Raw genomic sequence first — 11,115 nt, forward strand, 5'->3', positions numbered from 1 at the left:
CTTCTCCTTTCCTCCTCTTCTTCCTTCTTCTCTTCTTCCTCCTCCTCCTTCTCCTCCTCCCTCTACATTTTTAAAACTTTTCTTATCTTTAAACCCAGTTGAAAATCTTGTCCTTCAATATATCTTCAAAATGTCTCCAGTCATGTATAGAGACATTAGTTAGTCACTCACCAACACTCCTGAGAAAGCTGAACTTGGCTGTGCCTTTCCTTAGGTGTATAGTATTATCCTTTCCTTTTAAAAAATTGTTTGTTTGATTGGTTATTTAGGGACAGGGTCTTGCTATGTAGCCTAGGCTGGCCTTGAATTCACAATTTTCCTGCCTCAGTTTCACAAATGCTGGGCTCACAGACATGAACCACAATGCCTGATTCACTACCACCTGCTCTCTCTCCCTCTCTGACTCCTCTTAAATCTAATTTTTTTGTTCTCTTTTAACCTCATCTTTATTTAATATCCACAACTGTGCTTCACACTGATTCATCCTGAAATTCTTTGCTGCCATGTAGAGTCAAGGTCAGAGTGGAAGTCCCTAGATGGAGTGGGAGATGTCCGCAGGCTGCTGCCAGCACCAGGGACTGCTCCTCTCAGTGGCCTGGCAGGAGGGTTACTGCAGTGATGGGTTCCAGGTGGAGAAACTCTCCCTGCTCTGCTCCAATCCCCACTGTGTAGCCTTCTCCTACTCTGTGTATTTGGACACACAACATGCTTTGTCCCACAGGACAGTGGTGAACAAAACACAGCAGAGGCCAGGAAAGTGTTTGTACCCCAGAGGCTTGTTCCCTCTTGCTGATGGGAAGTTCTGCCGCTGTCCTGTGAACAAGCCCAGACTGGCCTCCAAGAGGACGAGCAGCCATCCTGGCTGCATTAATTACGATTTTTATTTTCCGAGGCTTTGATACTTCAAACAACTGACTCTCTTAGAGAGCAAACAGCTCACACATAAACCAACCAATCCAGAACCCACTCCTCCAACCACATCCTCTGTCGAGTTCTGGTCCTGGGGTTTGAACCTGGGACTTCACACATGCTAGTCAAATTCTGTAACACTGAGCTACATCTCCAGCTCTCCCTCTCCTTTTTAATTTTAATGCAGGCTCTCACTAAATTGTAAAGGTTAATATTAAATTCATGCTATACCCCAGGAGGTTCTTGAACTTGAAATCTTCCTACTTAGGCTGCTTCTGGGTAGGTGGGATTTTAGGCCTAAGCTTCCAGGTCCTGCTTCCCTATGGGACTCATACTCAGGGCAACCTCCCTGCTATAATCTCAGGGACAGATATCAGACAGCCAGCTAGATAACTCTTGTACAGGATGACCCACTAAAATAACTCAAGCTTGCCAATCCCAAACTTGATGGTTCTATATGATACTTAATAATGTCTCCTGGGAGCCTCTGGGCATTTTTTGTAAGGGCTCGTCTAATTTAGGCCAGCCAAAGGGAGGAATTATCAAGGTTACATTAATTGAGGGAGGAAGACCCACCTTACCCATGGGTGATATTGTTCCATGAGCTGAGGTCTTAACTGAATAAAAAAGAGAAAGTGAGGTGAGCACTAGCGTTCATGACTCCCTGCTTCCTGACTGCGATGTGACAAGGTGCAGTAAGCTCCTGCTGCCATGACAGACTATACTCTCAAAAACCGTGAGCCAAAACAAACCATTCCCTCCCTGAGTTGCTTCTGATATTTTATCACAATAACAGAAAAGTGACTAAGATGCCTGGCTTGCCTCAACTTATCTCCTTTAGCTCTAAAACCAATGAGAATCACTTCACCTCTTAGCCTTGAACTCTCAGGAAGTGTCAAAAGAGAATACTGAAATCTCTAAGCAATCATCGCCCACATAGACAACTTCCCTCTCAATGGAGGGAAAGGACTTGTCCTTTTTAACTGTGCCAGCCAGCTATTTTAGGCTGGCTCTCATTGGTCTCTTTGGACTTCCAGTTGAACCAATCGCCCCGCCCAGGAGAATGTAGCACTCTGGTTGGTCAAACCAGGGTCAATGCCAATTAGAGAAGGAAAGCGAAGAGCCTGTGCTAAAGCATGAGGGGGAATGATCCCTGCCTGAGCAGGTGGAGAGAAGAGACTCACTTTGACCTTTTACTTTCACCCCGACACCAAAGCCCCCTCTCCAGATGAACAGTATCAAATAAATGAACTTTGAAGCTGAGCACGCTCACACGCATATGCAACTGAGAGTTGGAGACAGGAAGATCAGGAACCTGGGCTACGGGAGACCCTGTCCCAAAAAAATAATGCTGGATCCCAGAGTTAGGGAAGGGTAGAACAATTGTTCTTGATTCTTATAACTATTTCTAGTAAGAGTTTGGAGCCGTTTAAAACTTTTTAGCACGTTGTCTGTTTATGTATCTGTGTATGCACATGTGGAGATTAGAGGACAACTTGAGAGAGTTTGGGTTTTTTCTTCTCCTATGAGGGACAAAGGGATAAAACTCAGGTTTTCCACTCTGACATGGAGCCCCTTCCAGGAATTCACCCCAGGATGAGTCAGCAGGGTGTGAGCATGCCCTTCTCCCTGAAGAGAAGCTGGGACTCACTGAATGAGGCAGGGACAACAGAAGTTCTGAGTGTCTACTTCAAAGAGGAGGATCCCACTCACCCTACGCCAGTGGCCAATTCTGGAAATGAGCAGGAAGACCCCCCCATGCCTACAATGGGGGCAGGGAGGGTGTTGTGGTAGATGAGGATGCTGAGGTGGCAGAAACCCTTGCAGCATTAGAAGCTGCTACTGCAGGAGAAGATGCAGATGATGTCGATTAGGGGAGGGGTGAGGCGAGGCAAGTGAGCTGCAGTCCCAGGGAGCAGATAGAAGCATGTGCCCACTCTGCCAGCATGCCCTGGCAGCCTTACCAGCTGTACCACTTGTTTACATCTGTTATCTTCGCATTGCCAGTACCTGTGCCATGCTGCTTGTTCTATACGGCATCCCTCTACTCCAAATACATCCAGAATGCTAGCATCAAAATAAGAGTGGGCCTTCATATTCATGACCGCAAGTGCGGAAATTAAGCAGCTTGTATGCTGGCCCCGAACGCGCCCCTAGAACATCTGTCCAGATGTGCATGAAAATGCCCTGACATCCCCACACATGATGCCAGGGGCACACAAACATGGGCCATTTTTTTTTGAATGTATTTCTTTACCTTGTTTTTGAGAGCCAAATACTTTACCCAACCTAGAAAAGGTAACTATCCACTTAAAGTGCCTACTGTGTGCCAGAGCTTAACTTCAGGGACAGTCACCCAGGGAACTACTAACTAACCACTTGTTGGACATCAAGTTCAGCTTAGTGCCCTTCAGGGTAGAGCAGACTTGACCAGTGAACAAATGGTTAGTCCTCAGCTGTGCTGTGAGAGCACCTTGTCCTTAACCTTTTTTACACTATTACCTTCTTTCTTTATTTATTTATTATATGTAAGTACACTGTAGCTGTCTTCAGACACACCAGATGAGGGCATCAGATCTCATTATGGGTGGTTGTGAGCCACCATGTGGTTGCTGGGATTTGAACTCATGACCTTCCGAAGAGCAGTCGGTGCTCTTCCCCACTGAGCCATCTCACCAGCCCCACTATTACCTTCTAATCTCCTTTGGGATACAGGAGGCTGGCCAAAATACTTCTTAAAACTACCATCATGTTCTAGGTTCAAGTTTGTGAGTGTTTTGGAACAGCGTAGCCATTTATGGAGGGATTTGTGTCATTAAATGTCTGGTTCTCATTAAAGCACTACGGCATAAAAAAAAAAAAAAAAAAAAAACCTCGGGTTTTCAGGCTTTGTGGCAAGCGCCCTTCTTTACCCACTGAACCACATTGCCGTCCCTGAAGAGTGCTTTTCTTATGGACTATACCTGAGGGAGCCTTAATATTAAATCGTTCACATTGTTGTCATTTGGGGTTATTTATTGATCTTTCTGTTTTGTCTGGGCTCGTTCTTCCACTGGGAAGATGGGCTCTTTTTTTCTTCATCCATCATAACAGAGTCTGTGTTGCTACAGTCTTACTAAGAAATAGCTATCCTTGTTCCCCTACAATAGACAGGATGATTATAATGATTACCTTACAGCAGAATAGCACCTTGTCATCTCTGAAGGACTTTAATGCACATCATTAGTTTTGATCCCCTACAATAACCTGGGTGAAGAAAAGCGACTTGTATTATATTCATTTTCTGTAGCTATGAACACAGATTCAGAGAGGTTAAGCAACTGAGCAAAGGTCACAGAGCTCTGTAACCTTGGGCAGTAGGAGAATATTGGCCAGGAGTAAGTTTATTCATGGCTTTGTTTATTTAACAAGATTATATTTTAGTGCCATAAACCTGGTCATGGTCAACTCCCTAGCTAGAGTTCTTACTGCAGAACACAGACTCTGATAGCTCAGAAGAATAAAAATCCAAACACTGAACCAACCAGAGCCACGAGAAGAGGCCAGCACTTGAGCTTAGCTGCAGCAGGTATGTGAGCTTCAAAGTCAGAGCCCTGCACTGTAGCTTAGGCCTCTCTGCAAACACCAAGAACACCCACTATGGTCCACCCTGCTGTGGAACTCTCCTGCTCTTTCCTCTCTTCTGGAGGTAGGATAGACAGGAGACATAGCTAGGGCTAGGGTTTTGTCAACAGAAGAAAGGGACAGGCCAGATAAGCCCTGGAGGAAGAGGCGAGCTCTGGTTTGGAGTGGAAAGCTCAGGCTGACAGACAGGAGAACCTCTACCTACCTTCTGTAGCTAACCTGGACAGTACCGTTACATCCCAGCATTCCCTGAGGCACACAGTACAGCCCAACCCTCCCTGGCCCATGAGAAGAGCTCAGTGGATAGTCAGATTGTTTATTGCTGTGAGGTTTCTATTCCAGAAGGGCCCTCCAGGCAGCGGAGACACAAACACCAATGCCATCTGTTAAGATGTGTTCCCTCCCTTAGGAGAAAAAAGCCCAGTCATACCTTCTCCCAGTTGGAGTAACTGCAATTACTCCCTCATACCCTCAAGTGGGAACTGACTGTCATAGCCAATCAGATGACATCAGCCTGGGAACCAGGGCATCCCTGCACCAATCTTTTCCTAAAACCCCATATGGGAAGCTACAAATTCAATTTGTCTTGTCTAGGGGAAAAAAAAATGAGGTTTAAATATGTTGAATCAAAAATGATATCTCATGTACCAGACATTAGTGATCCAGAACAAATGCCTTGGGAAAAAAATTACCCTGAAAATGTCAAGTATTCAGGTTACTAAAGAACTGGGAATTTCGGCAATGACCCAAGCACAGAAAGTCCACGGCAGACACTGCCTGTTCCTTCCTGGGCCCTGGAGGCCTGGGTGCCTCAGCAGAGCCCTGGTTTCTGAGGAATGGTCTCAGCAGCTTCCTGAAGGGATGCTGCTTACCGGCCTCCTGGGGAAGTCCAGCCTTGACACCTTCCTGGTGGGTTGGGCCAGCAGGAAGGAACTCAAGTGTGCCAGCTTTATCATGTGTGTGGAGGCGGGGAGAAGGGGGTAGTGGGTGCCTCTGAGTAAGAACAGAGAGCCAGCTCCCACCTAAACCAGCTGAAGTCAGCTTCCTGGAGGGATGAACACCTGAGGACCCGAGTCTGGATGTCAGGAGGCTTGCATCCCAGACCTCAGCTCTGTGGCTGCCACTGAGCTGGTGACAAGGATCTTCTCCCTAGACCTGAGTTAGTAAAGACTAGGAATAGATTTGAGTGATGTCCACTAACCATTCCAATTTTGCATCTTACAAGTTTTTCTTCCTTTCGTTCTTTCTTTTGAGAGTTTATAGAGCTGCCAGGCAGTGGTGGCGCACATTATAGCCAGGCGGTGGTGGTGCATGCGCACGCTTTTAATCCCAGCTGTTGGGAGGCAGAGGCAGGCAGATCTCTGAGTTGGAGGCCAGCCTGGTCTACAGAGTGAGTTCCAGGATAGCTAGGGCTACACAGAGAAACCCTGTCTCAGAGGGGGTTGGGGGGAGACTTGAACAAGAATACACAGGAATACAATTATTTAAATCAGCCTCCCTGGGTTCGAATCCCAGCCCTGCCACTTGAGACTCTGATGTTAAGTAGTACCGTTAATATCTTTCACAGCATGGAAATAATAAAAATCACTGTCTAGCTTGTGAAAGCATGAAGACTCAGAATAACATAATAAGTAGTGAGTGCATAGCTATTCTTTATCGAGCAAGTAGTGTTCCCGGGCCCTATACTAGACACCACAGATGCAGAGATGATCTAGTCTCAGATACTTGAGAGGCCAGGGCAGGAGGATTTGCTTGAGTACAAGAACTGAAGGCCAGTCTAAGCAACACAGTGAAATCTCATCAATTGGCAAAAACCAACATTGCAATGGGGCGCTGGGGAGATTTCTCAGCTAGCGAAGGTGCTCCGTAGCAAGCAGACAATTGAACTCAATCCCTGAAACCCGGAGGACAGAAGGGAAGAAACCCCGCTTCAAAATGTCCTCTGACCTCCACAAGCGTGCTGAAGCACACCCACACCCCTCCCACACACAAACAGAGCAGACAGAAGTGGTCCATAGAGCATGTCCCTGGCCAGCAGAAGAGTGTCTCTCAGTAAGATGTCAGCCAGAAAGTCCCGCCCTGACAGTCATGAGTTTGCATCCCCCAGGGTGTAGTGATCCTGGCACCCAGTCTCTGGCATAGAGCTGAGCATGGAGCAAGTCGGTCCCCTTGCAGGAATGAGGCACACATCGACTGCCTGATGCCTCTGATGTTTTTTTTTTTTTTTTTTCCTTTCCTGCCTTTTCCCTCCGGATACCACTTGAAGTCTAACTTCAAAGAGAATTAGGAACCAACAAAATCTGTCCAAGAAGGTTCCTCCTCCAGAACCCTCCTCTCCTCTCTCTGACTTTCTTCTATCTCTGTTTGTTCTATTGCATCACCCTGTCTCACAGCCTTGCCCCACTTGCCCTGTTTAGGGAGCTCTGAGATCCCTCAGTGCTTCCTGCTCTCCTCGGAATACATTCTGGCCTCGCTCTTCCTAGAACCAGACCCAGCCATGATCTGCTTGGCCAGTAAGGACTCTGGCTACAGGCACATTCAATTGTTTTCCCCAGAGGCTGGCTGGGGAAATTACTTAGTTCCTGTATAGTCAGCAGGGAAGGCAATCAGGAATTATCGGAGCACTGCTACACGCAGATGTGTCCCCAACACAGAAGGGAGACAAGCAGCGGCTGTCTCGGGGGCCAGCTGTGACTGGTCAAGGAGGTCTTGAAAGAAGAATAAGGCCCTGGCAAAAAATCAAGGCAGCCCCAAAGGGTTACAGGCAATGTTCTGGGGTTATGGGGGTGTTCCATGCAGGCTGGTCAGGGGGCAGACTGGTGGATGCCTTTCATAGACATCAGTTTAGTATTTTCACCCAAATCCACATCAGATGGTTAAGGAATTTCCATATCCTTTGCTTGATCCCAGATTATTAAAATAAAATAAACCACCTCTAGAGGAATCCTGAGGCCTCCTTACCACCATGCACATCCCAGAGGCTGAGAAAGAGAGAGAGAGAGAGAGAGAGAGAGAGAGAGAGAGAGAGAGAGAAAGAGAGAGAGGGGGGGAGGAGAGAATAAGAGGGAGGGAAGGAGAAGGGGGCGCAGACAGACAGAGGCACACACACAGGGGCAGGGGGAGAGGGAGAGAGAGAGAAAAAGCAGAAAGAGGCACATACACAGAGACAGGGAGAGGGGGGGAGCAGACAAAGGCACACACAGAGAAACAAAGACACACAGAGACAGAGAGACAGAGAGGGAAGAGAAGAAAAGAAAAGAAAGAGGGAGGAAAGGAAAGGAAAGAAATTGAAATTCTGTGGCCACCCCAGGAGGTCTTATAGGCAGGCTAGGCAGGCTAAATTGTAGTCTATAAGGAGCTGGGGTAGGTTCTTGATTGACATTCTTGGGAGCCAACAAGGGTTCTAAAGTCTAATCAAATAAACAAAGGCGTGGCCTGGTGGGTAGAGAGGTGTAGAGGAAAGGGGTTGGGCCCTGAGCTTCAGGAACCACTACAGTGATCTTTAGGGTTCAGGTACCTCTGGAACTTGTTCCCCCAGCACCCCTTATCTCTACAGGTGCTCTAATCCTTCTATGGTATTTGTGGTTAATAAAGAGTTACTTCTGGTTGGTCATAGAGAGATGGCTCAGTGGTTATGAGTACATACTGTTTGTATTAGTCAGAGTTCTCTGGAGTCACAGAATTTATGGAATCTCTCTATATTGAGGGAATTTATTATGATGACTTACAGTCTGTAGTCCAACTAGCCCAAGAATGGGCAGCTGTCAATGGGAAGTCCAGGAATCTAGTGGTTGCTCAGTCCCATGAGGCTAGGTGTTTCAGTTGCTCTTCTGTAGAATTAGATTCTAACAGATGTGTTAGCAAGTGAGTGCAAGCAGGAGAAGAAGAGCGAGGCTTCCTTCTTCCAATGTCCTCATGTGGGTCTCCAGCAGAAGGTGTGGCCAAGATTAAAGGTGTGTAACCACCATGCCTGGATCTGGGACTTGTTTTGTCCCAGGCTGACCTTGAACTCAGAGATCTCCTTGCCTTAGTCTCCTGGGAATAAAGGCATGTACTATCTTGCTTGGGCCTAAGCTTTTCATAGCCACTATGCCTCAAGATCTCCATGCCAAGATCCAAGTCAGAAACTTGTGTCTTCCTGCCTCCAGATCTGCATCACAGATGTGCCCTTCAAGTCTGAACTGCCATTCATTCCTGATGTAGTCAAGTTGACAACCAGGAATAGCCATTACACTGCTCTTTCAGAAGATCTGGGTTAGGTTCCCTGTACCCATGTCAGGCAGCTCACAGCCTCCTGTAAACTCCAATTCTGAGGAATCTGCAGCCCTCTTCTGGAATCCATGCGTACCTGTACTCTTATGTACATTCCCATGCACAGACATACATGTTACATAAAAAAATTAAACAAAAAATAATAACGAAAGTTGAAAAAGAGTCATTTCTTCTTGTTTCATGAGAAAATTCACAAAACCCTTACATCTTCCCGTAGCAAAATCTGAGACACCCAATGAAACACCTGCTGTCTTGAGACAACGAGACTAAGAACTGAGGCAAGCAGCTGAACTCTTCAGTCCTCTATAGAGGCTGGTGCTTTGGTGCCAATATGGCACGGAAGAGCTGAGGAGAGCCAGGGAAAGGGAAAGAGGTAGGGCCAGCCATTGCAGCATGGCCTACTCATTCATTAGGACCACACATCCCCATCCTCCTAAACACCTAAAACAGTGCCTTCCACAGTATTCCATGTGATCCCTGATCACATTCGTTACCATGTTGCAGGAAGAGAATATTCTGTAAGGCTAAACAGAAGATATGCTCATGCAGTGTGGGCTGTAGTGGGGGAGTCTTTGTAGCTCACACATTTCTTGATTATGTCCCCTGAGGGGCCAAGATACTGCAAAAGGCAGATTCACAACCATCTAAAGTTTGTCAGACAAAAACTAAGGCATCCCCAGAACTCACACTGGAAAGGCTGTGACATGAGGTAACAAATCCTTAAAGCTTATTGTACCTCAGTTTGTGCCCAGGGTCTGGTGGCTTCCCCAGAAGCTGGGGCCCATTTTTCTCTCCAGGAGCATAGGAGTCTCGAGGCTTCTATGAACTTCTACTTCCAGGCAGTGTTTACCAAAGAAACTCAGCCCTTAAGAGCAACTGACAACTGACAACTGACAACAACCACTGGTGAAATTATGGAACAAGAGGAGTCCTCAGCCACAGTCGGTGGGAACGCAAACTGGCACAGCCACTCTGAAAATCAGTATTGGGAATCTTCAAAAAAAAACAAAAACAAAAACAAAAACAAACCTAAAATAAAATTCACCACATGACCCAGCACTCCCTGGTGCCCAAAGGACTTGCCATTCTATTCCACACATACTTGTTCTGCAGTGCTCATTGTCACACTACTCATAAAAGCCAGGAAATGGAAACAACCAGCCAAGAAATGCAACAATAGGAGGGGCTGGAGGGGTAGGGAAAAGGATGAAATTCTATTTCAATTAAAAAAACATCTAAGAAAGAAAGAGGGGGAAGAGGGAAAGGGAGAGGGGGGGGAGGAGAAAGAAGAGGAAGAGGGGGAAGAGGAAGAAAAAGGAGGAGGTGGAGGTAGAAGAGGAGGAGGAAGAGGAGGAGGAGGAGAAGGAGGAGGAGGAGGAGGAAAGAAATCCTCTACCATGCTAGTAACTCCTGCTAGATTGCACTGAGTGTTCTCTGCCTACAGCAAGATTTCAAGATTTTCCCCAGCTGGGCTCTAGCATGGAGTGAAACGGTTGGGAAAGTCACCACGTTTCCCACCACCAGAAAGGACATTCATTCATTTGGATTCTAATCTTGATGCTGTGTTGCCCTGGGCAAACATGCTTATTTCTCTAGGCTTCCATTTTCTTTCTTGAAAATTCTGGATCCTGCACTGTATAGCTAAATTCTAATCTAGATCTATTATTCTAGAATCCCATGAATAAATAAACCAGGTGGGTGCCCATCAGTCAAGTCACCCAGAAACCTCAATGACTTGCCTCTAAGCCTGTGTACTAGCATGGAGAGTTTGGATAACAGACTCATTTCCCATCTTCTCAGTCCTGTGTTGGAGAATCTGAAACCATGTGGGTTCCCGCAGGTGATTCGGCAGTCAAGGCTGAACACTGAGAAAGAGATTTTTGGAATTCCAGCATCAATCAGCTCAGCAGCTTATGGTCTGTGTTCTTCGGCTGTCTCAGCTGGAGTTGGTGGTATAAATGAACTATGAGACTCGAGTTCCTTCCGGTCTGTCTGGGCTGGTGTCCAGAGCAGACCTTGGGCACAAGCTCCGCAGCCAGTCCCCAATACCCAGAGGAAGCTCCACTCCCAGGCACTCTGACACACCCAGGATCAGAGGTGAGGAGAAACCAACATCTGTCCCAACACTGGGAGTAACTGGGACCAGCGGGGCCAGGCACACAGGAACTCCGCTAGCCCAGTGACTCAGGTTCCTTCTGGTCTATCTGGGTTGGTGTCCTGAGCAGACCTTGGGCTCAAACTTCACAGCCAGTCCCACAACACACAGAGAAAGCCCCACTCCCAGGTGATCTAACAAGCCCAGGATCACAG

General features: G+C 47.0%; 1 long non-coding RNA gene across 2 annotated transcripts in view; it reads right to left on the reverse strand.

Moving 5' to 3' along the window:
• LOC116098036 overlaps nt 1-11,115 on the reverse strand; it is a 19,126-nt gene that overhangs the window by 4,708 nt on the left and 3,303 nt on the right. The window contains exon 1 of one of the 2 annotated variants that reach the window (XR_004121673.1): nt 4,081-4,156. The exons of the other annotated variant lie outside the window; for it this stretch is intronic. This is a non-coding gene — a long non-coding RNA (uncharacterized LOC116098036). Of the gene's footprint in view, nt 1-4,080; nt 4,157-11,115 lie in introns of those variants that run through there. 2 annotated transcript variants of the gene reach the window in all.

Source organism: Mastomys coucha, unplaced genomic scaffold, assembly GCF_008632895.1.
Source record: "Mastomys coucha isolate ucsf_1 unplaced genomic scaffold, UCSF_Mcou_1 pScaffold20, whole genome shotgun sequence".
NCBI classification, from domain to species: domain Eukaryota; kingdom Metazoa; phylum Chordata; class Mammalia; order Rodentia; family Muridae; genus Mastomys; species Mastomys coucha.